Source organism: Stenella coeruleoalba, assembly GCF_951394435.1.
Source record: "Stenella coeruleoalba genome assembly, chromosome: 2".
NCBI lineage: Eukaryota > Metazoa > Chordata > Mammalia > Artiodactyla > Delphinidae > Stenella > Stenella coeruleoalba.
In genome coordinates, this window is record NC_137147.1 from 178,305,631 (window position 1) to 178,315,024 (window position 9,394).

Here is a 9,394-nt window from a genome sequence, read left to right on the forward strand (position 1 = left end):
TGCTGACCAGGACCAGGGTGTATATAAATATGGCCATAAATCACAGCCATGATCACCCCTCCGCCACCCCTTCCAGAAGCCAGACTTTGGAGATGCGACTGTGCCTCTCTCTGTAAGACGCCCCTCTCAGGATACTGCACCTTTTTTTTTTTTTTTTTTTGCGGTACGGTGTTGTGGTCTCTCCCGTTGCGGAGCATAGGCTCAGGACGCGCAGGCTCAGCGGCCATGGCTCCTGGGCCCAGCCGCTCCGCGGCTGTGGGATCTTCCCAGCCCGGGGCACGAACCCATGTTCCTTGCATCGGCAGGCAGACTCTCAACCACTGCGCCAGCAGGCGAGCCCGATACTGCACTTTGACAACTTCCTTTCCTCTTCGAAGCTGGAGGGGAAGGGGTGGATTGTGACGATGCTGGTTGCTAGGGTAGACTGGACCAATCAGGTTGGGGCTCTTGTGTGCATTAAGAGTTCAGGCGCTAAACTGGAATCCCAGCAATGCCACTTAATAAACTTACAACTTCTTTGAGCAATTTTTATTTCTGTAAAATAGGGCTAAAAATAGACCCTGCCTTGTGAGGTTGTGGTGGGGTCAGTATGAGATGCTTACTGTTCCTGAAGCACAGTGCCTGGAGAATACTGAAGGCTCGATAAATATTAAATCAACATCGTCATCACCATCATCATCATCAGTGTCCCGTTCTTTTATCACATTTTCACAGTTTACCTCTCGGGGCTGTACCTCGGCTCATGGAAATGTCTTTCCTTGGTAGGGAATGGAGATCAAACCTTTTTATGTCTTTACAATCTTCTACTCAAGCCTCCAAACCAGTCACTCAAATATTTCCTTACTGTTTTTTCACCTTGACTCACTTCCAGAGCCGGAGAGATGGTGGGGGGCCCTCTGGTTGACCCCAGTCTGCCATCTCCTGTGGGAAGCCTCCCTCCAAGTGTCATAATGCTTACACCCAGTGTGAGCCCCTCCCTCTTATTCTTTATCTTATTTATTTATTCTTGTTGCCCAGAGGCACTCACTTTATTTTAAACTTTTTATTTTATATGGAGCATAGTTGATTAACACTGTTGTGTTAGTTTCAGGTGTACAGCAAAGTGACTCAGTTATACATATACATGTATCCATTCTTTTTCAAAATTTTTTCCCATTTAGTTGTTACATAACATGGAGCAGAGTTCTCTGTGCTATGCAGCAGGTCCTTGTTGGTTTTCTATCTTATATATAGTAGTATGTATATGTCAATCCCGAACTCCCTAACTATAAGCAAAACCCATTATGTTCCACCTGATCACACTTCTAAGGATCTGGAGGTTGAATAAGGGAAGCTGATGGAGAGGAACCGGTCTGAGGTCATGGCTATGGTCACAGCTTGATTTCAATTCAGAGTCCAAAGGAGTTCAGCCCACTGCCCCTGTTGCCCGTGTACCTGTTGCACCTGCTGCTGAGGGAACGCGACCAGCTCTGAAAAGAGTCCAGGGTCCATGAGGCGTCACCCTCGGGAGTGCTGGCTTGTTCAAACAGGGCAGGTGCCCTCCAGCTGGAGGTACACATAGCTGCCCTGGACAGCGGGGGCACCATGGACAGCGGCGCCAACTCACCCAGTGGATGTTCCTACCTGCCCTAGCGCCCAGGTGTGTGGGGCAATGAGCCCCCCATGGTCAAGCTTTTACCTCCATAGGCACATCTCAAAACCCACTGGAAATCACAGGAAGTTTGAGAAGCCAAAGAGAGTTTTGCAAATCCAAAGTGATCTAACCCCATGTGAAGGGCCTGTGAAATGTACTTGCACGCCTGCCCTACCCCCACCACAACATTCGTGTCTCAGAGACAGACTTTATCATACGGACCTTCCCCCCACCTCCCAGCCCATCGCCCCCACCACTGCTTAACCCGCTTTGCAAAGCCTCTTGCTTCTCAGAGGCTTTCTTTCTTTGTATGATAAATCCCTCCATCTCCCTAGTCATATTGACCAGTATAAAAAGAGGAAGATCTTCCTCTTCCCCTGCCCACAGAGACAGGTGCTGCCAGCTGGGACCCGCCCAGGCTCTCACCAATTCCCACCCCTACCCTTGACTTTACACAAAATTTTGGAACGTATCCAGGGTTTCTGGTTTATGGATTAGTTTTGTTTCACAATCTCAGCATTTCCCTTAAATAGCTCTGCAGAGTGCCCCTCGACTCAGCCCACAGCATCCCAGCATGCTGGTGCAAGAGCCAACCTCAGAGATTTAGTTCAACTCTTTGATTTTATAATGGTGATGTAATAGCAAATCTTTTTATAGTGCTTACGAGGTGCCAGATACTATTAAAGGTGCTTTATGAGACCCATTTAATTCTCTTAAGAAGCCTGGAAGTATAGGCGAAACACTCTTTTCATCCCCCCTTTTACAGATGAAGAAACTGAGGCCCAGAGGGGTCAGTTAACTTGCCCAAGGTTCAGAGCTAAGGCAGGCTGGCTCCAGCATCTGTGACCTCAATCCCTGCAACACACAGCCTCTATAGAGAAGAAGTTGAGGTTTGGAGAGTCTAAATGACAGCCCAAGCTCTTATCTCTGTAAAGGCGTTGACCAAGGACTCAGCTCGAGATCTCAGATTTCTGGTCCAGCAATCTTAACAATTTTTACCATCCTCTCTGGTCCCAGTCAACCCTTCTCCTCTCTAAGGTCTCAGTCATTTAAGGTGGCTTTGCTTATTCTTGTTAGTGTTAATTTCTTCCCAGGAGGATCTACAGTCTATGCAGCATGGTTTTTTTTTTAATGGAAGTTATGATTTTCATACAACTTAACATCATTTAACACATGAATTCTTTAAGTTCTAAAATTCCAAAAGGTTTCTAGGCTTAAGGAATTTTTTGTTAAAATATAATTGATATATTACATTATTAGTTTCTGGTGTACAACAGAATGATTCAGTGTTTGTGCATATTGCTAAACAACCCACCACAACAGGTCGAGTTAGCATCCATCACCACAGTAGTTACAACTTCTTTATTTCTCGTGATGAGAACTTTTAGGATCTACTCTCTTAGCAAGTTTTAAGCACACAATACAGTATTATTAACTATAGTCACCATGCTGTACTACGTCCCATAACTTATTTATTTTATAACTAAAGTTTGACACCCTTTGCCTATTTTGCCCACCCCTTACCCCCCGCCTCTGGCAACCACTAATCTGTTCTCTGTATCTATGAGCTCATTGTTTTTGTTTTTGTTTTCAGATTTCACATATAAATGAGATCATATGGTACTTATATTTCTCTGTCTGACCTCTTTCATTTAGTGTACTGCCCTCAAAGTCAGTCCATTTTATTGCAAATGGCAATATTTCATTCTTTTTTATGGCTGAATATATTTCATTGTACATAGGTATATACATACATATCACATCTTCTTTATCCATCCGTCCATCAGGGACACTTAGGTTGCCTCCATATCTTTGTTATTGTAAACAGGGCTGCAGTGAACATGAGTGTAGAGATATCTTTTTTAAAAAAATAAATTATTTATTTATTTTGGCTGCGTTGGGTCTTTGTTGCTGCACGCGGGCTTTCTCTAGTTGCATCAGAGGGGGCTACTCTTTGTTGCAGTGTATGGGCTTCTCATTGCGGTGGCTTCTCTTGTTGTGGAGCACAGGCTCTAGGCACGCGGGCTTCAGTAGATGTGGCACGTGAGCTCAGTAGTTGTGGCTCATGGGGTGTAGAGCGCAGGCTCAGCAGTTGTGGAGCACAGGCTTAGTTGCTCTGCGGCATCTTTCCGGACCAGGGCTCGAACATGTGTCCCCCGAGGCGGATTCTTAACCACTGTGCCACCAGGGAAGTCCCTAGACATCTTTTTAAGTTAGTGTTTTTGTTGCCTTCAGATAAATACCAGAAGTGGAATCTTGGATCATATGGTAGTGCTATTTGAAGAATCTCCATACTGTTTTCCACAGTGACTGTACCAATTGACCTTCCAGCCAGCAGTGCACAATGATTCCCTTTTCTCCACATTCTCACCAACACTTGTCATTTTTAAAAACTAATAGCCATTCTAACAGATGTAAGGTGATATCTCATTATGGTTTTGATTTGCATTTCCCTGATAAATAGTGATATTGAGCACCTTTTCATATACCTATTGGCCATCTATATGTCTTCTTTGGGAAAATGTCTAATCATATCCTTTATTAGATACATGATTTGCAAATATTTTCTCTCATTTGGCAGGTTCACTTTCATTTTGTTGTTAGTTTCCTTTGCTGTGCAGAAGCTTTTTAGTTTGATGTAGTTCCACTTGTTTATTTTTGCTTTTGTTGCCTTTGCTTTTTGTGTCAAATCCAAAAAAATCATCACTAAGACTGATGTCAAAGAGCTTATTGCCTACGTTTTCTTCTAGGAGTTTTATGGTTTCAGGGCTTACATTCAAGTTTTTAATCCATTTTGAGTTAATTTTTGTGTATTTTGTAAGATAGTGGTCCAATTTCATTCTTTTACATGTGGTGGTCCAGTTTTCCCAGACTGTTTATTCAAGAGACTGTCCTTTCCCCATTGTATATTCTTGGCTTTTTTGTCATAAATTAATTGACCCTATATGCATGGGTTTATTTCTGGGCTCTCTATTCTGTTCCTTTGATCTGTGTGTCTGTTTTTATGCCAATACCATACTGTTTTGATTACTACAGCTTTGTAAAGTAGTTTGGAATCAGGAAGTGTGATGCCTCTAGCTTTATTCTTTCTCACAATTGCTTTAGCTATTCAGGGTCTTTTGTGGATCTATACAAATTTTAGGACTGTTCCTTCTATTTCTGGGGAAAAATGCCATTGGAATTTTGATAGAGATTGCATTGGATCTGTAGATTGTTTTGGGTAGTATGGACATTGTAACAATATTAATTCTTCTAATCCATGACCATGGAGTATCTTTCCATTTATTTTTATCTTCAGTTTCTTTCATCAATGTTTTATAGTTATCAGTGTACAAGTCTTTCACCTCCTTGGTTATATTTATCCCTAAATATTTTAGTCTCTTTAATGCTGTTGTAAATGGGATTGCTTTCTTAAGTTCTCTTTCTGATAACTTGTTGTTAGTATATAGAAATGCAACTGATTTTTGTATGCTGATTTTATGTCCTGCAACTGTACTTAATCCACTTTTTAGTTCTAACAGTCTTCAGGGTGTTCTCTTTGTAGTCTCATGTCATCTGCAAATAGTGGCAGTTTAAATTCTTCCTTTCTGATTTGGATACCTTTTCTTCCTTCCTCCCTCCCTCCCTTCCTCCCTCCCTTCCCGTCTTTATTCCTTCCCTTTTTTTTTTTTTTTTTTTTTTGCCTAATTTCTCTGGCTAGGACTCCAATATTATGTTGAATAAAGTGATAAGTGTAGGCATCCTTGTCTTGTTCCTAACATTAGAGGAAAAGCTTTTAGCTTTTTCACCTTTGAGTATAATGTTAGTTTTGGGCTTGTCATATATGGCCTGAATTGTGTTTAGGTATGTTTCCTCTACACCCACTTTGTTGAGAGATTTTATTTTTAAAAATGGTTGTTAAATTTTGTCAAGTGCTTTTTCTGAATCTGTTGGGATGATCGTGTGGTTTTTATTCTTTGTTTTGTTAATGTGATGTGTCACATTGATTGATCTGTGGTTGTTTAACCATCCTTGCATCCCTGGAATTAATCCCACTTGATGCTGGTGTATGATCTTTTAATGAATTGTGGAATTTGGCTTGCTAATATTTTGTTGAAGATTCTTGTACATGTTCATCAGGGATATTGGCCTGTAATTTTCTTTTCTTGTGGCATCCTTGTCTGGCTTTCATATCAGAGTAATGCTCGTCTTGAGAAAAAAGTTTGTTCCCTCCTCTTCTATTTTTTGGAAGAGTTTGAGGAGTGGTATTAATTCGTCTTTAAATGTTTGGTAGAATCATCACTGAAGCCATCTGGTCCTGGACTTTTGTTTGTTGGAAGGTTTTTGATTACTAATTCAATCTCCTTACTAGGAGTCAGTCTGTTCAGTTATTCTGTTCTTCATGGTTCAGTCTTGATATATGTTTCTAGCAACTTATCCAGTTCTTCAATGTTGTCCAATAACCGTTCATAGTAGTCTCTTACGATCCTTTGTTTTTCTGTGGTAACAGTTGTAATATCTTCTTTATTTCTGATTTTATTTATATGATTTGTCTCTCATTTTTTCTTGGTGGGTCAAGCTAAAGATTTGTCAGCTGTGTTTATCTTTTCAAAAAACCAGCTTTTAGTTTTATTACTGAGTCCAACCTCCTACTGCTCATCCCACGACAGGCCAGTAAATCAAGAGATGAATTGTTGGGGCAACGAATAGTGACTTTATTCAGAAAGGCAGCAGGTCAAAAAGACGGTAGACTAGTGGTCCAAAGAGCTATCTTACCCAAGTTAGAATTCAGGCTTCTTTTATACTGAAGGGGGAGGGAGTGCGGCTGTTTGTTGCAAACTTCTTGGTACCAGAATCCTTTATTCTTGCAACTGTCCAAGTAAGTCTGGTCACAATGCTTCTACAAACCTCCAACAAGACAAATATGTTTGTCTGCAACTATTTGTTCTGCAACTATTTATCTCTGTATGAATGGAAAAGTGTTATACTTTTAAAGGTCAGAGCTTTGAGAATGGGATAGACTGTATATTTCAGGTTATAAGCAACATTCTTTTATGAAAGGTGCAGAACCAGCATGACTAAGCACAGGCAACAGAGCACAAAAGTTAGAGCTAAACGAATAGATTCAATATGGAGTCAGGTTTGTTTCTCTCTGTTACAGTTTCACTGATACTTTCTGTTGTCTTTTTAGTGTCTATTTTACTATGAAATTCCACTCTGATCTTGTTATTTCTTTCCTTCTACTAACTTTGGAATTTATTCGTCTTTCTTTTTCTAGTTCCTTGAGGTATGAGGTTAGGTTGTTTAACTGATATTTTTCTAGTTTCTTGATGTAGGTACTAGGAACTTCCCTCTTAGAACTGCTTTTTCTGCATCCCTTAAGTTTTGGTATGTGGTATTTCCATTCTAATTTGTTTCAAGGTATTTTTTGGAATTTTCTTTGATTTCTTCTTTGACCTATTTGTTGTTCAGTAGCATGTTGTTTAACCTTCACATATTTGTAAATTTTTCAGTTTTCTTCTTGTAATTGATTTCTAGTTTCATACCACTGTAATTGGAAAAAATGCTTGATATGATTTCATTATTCTTAAATTTATTAAGATGGACCTAACACGGTGGTCTAACCTGGAGAATATTTCATCTATGCTGGAGAAGAATGTATATTTTGTTGCTTTTCAATGAAATGTTCTGTATGTGTTTGATAAATTCATGTCGTCTAACGTGTCATTTAAGGCTAATACTTTCTTCCTGATTTTCTGTGTGAATGATCTATCCATTTGATGAAAGTAGGGTGTTGAAGTCCTCTACTATTATTTTTATTTTTTTTCTTTTTTGCGGTACGCGGGCCTCTCACTGTTGTGGCCTCTCCCGTTGCGGAGCACAGGCTCCAGACGCGCAGGCTCAGCGGCCATGGCTCACGGGCCCAGCTGCTCCGTAGCATGTGGGATCTTCCCGGACCGGGGCACGAACCCGTGTCCGCTGCATTGGCAGGCGGACTCTCAACCACTGCGCCACCAGGGAAGCCCCCTCTACTATTATTGTATTGCTGTCTGTTTCTCCCTTTAGGTCTGTTAATATTTGCTTTATATATTTAGGTGCTCCTAAGTCAGTTGTGTAAATATTTACAAATGTTGTATCTTCTTGTTGAATTGACCCCTATCATTATATAATGACCTTCTTTGTCTCTTCTTACCGTCTTTGTCTTAAAGTGTATTTTGTCTGATATTTGTATAGGTGCCTGAGCTTTCTTTTGTTTTCCATTTGCATGAAATATCTTTTTCCACCCCTTCACTTTCAGTCTGTGTGTGTCCTTACATCTGAAGTGAATCTCCTATCGGCTCCTATAGGGTCTTGTTGTTTTATCCATTCAGCCACTCTATGTCTTTTGATTAGAGAATTTTAGTCCATTTACAGGTAACGTGATTGACAGGTAAGTACATTTGACCCTTAAAAATGTGGGTTTCAACTGTATGGGTCCACTTATATGTGGAATTTTTTCAGTAGTAAAAACTATAATACTACACGATCTGTGGTTGGTTGAATCCTTGGATGTGGAACTGTGGACACAGAGGAACTGTGGATGTGGAGGAACTACAAATACGGATGGCTGACTCTACGTTTTATGCAGACTTTTGACTGTGTGGGGGGTCAGTGCCCCTACTCCCCATGTTGTTCAAGGGTCAACTGTACTTATTGACATTTTGTTAATTCTTTTCTGATTGTTTTTAATTCTTCTGTCTCTTTCTTCTTCCCTTGCCCTCTTCCTTTGTGATTTGATGATTTTCTGTAGTGAAAGTTTAGGTATCTTTCTTTTGATCTTTTGTGTATCTACAATTGGTTTTTGCTTTATGGTTAGATGAGGCTTATATAAAACAACTTATATTTGTAACAATCCATATTAAGTTGATAACAGCTTAAGTTGGAATGCATTCTAAAGCTCTACATTTTTACTTCCCCCACCCATGTTTTATGTTTTTGATGTCACAGTGTACATCTGTGTATCCATTAACAAGTTATTGTAATTATGTTTTTTACTACTTTTGTCTTTTAACCTTCATATAGTTTTTAAGTCATCAACACACCACCTTACATTAGATTATTTTGAATTTTACTATATATTTACCTTTACCAGTGAGATTTGTACCTTCAGATGTTTCCCTGTTCCTAATTGGTGCCCTTTTGCTCAGCTTAAAGAAGCGCCTCTAACAGATCTTGTAAGGCTGGTCTAGTGGTGACGCATTCCTTTAGCTTCTGCTTGGCTGCAAAATTTTATCTTGCCTTCAACACTGAACAACAACTTTGTCAGGTAGAGTAGTCTTGCTTGACAGTGTTTTGTTTTGTTTTGTTTTGTTTTAGCTCTTTAAATATATCATGCCACTTCCTTCTGGACTGCCAAATGTCTGCTGAAAAAAATCTGCTGGTAGTCTTATGGGGGTTCCCTTGTGTATAACAAGCTGTTTTTCTCTTGCTTCTTTTAAGATTCTCTCTTTGTCCTTAACTTTTGACACTTAATTATAATGTGTCATAGTGTGGGTCTCTTTGAGTTCATCTTTTTTGGAACTCCCTGGGCTTCCTGGATCTGGATGTCTGTTTCCTTTCCCAGGTTAGAAACATTTTGAACTGTTATTTCTTCAAATAATTTTTCTGCCGCTTTCTCTCTCTCTTCTCCTCCTGGGACTTCCATAATGTGAATGTTGGCCTGCTTGATAGTGCCCCATACATCCCGTAAGCTGTCTTCACTCATTTATCATTCCTTTTCCTTTTCGCTGTTCTAACTGGGTG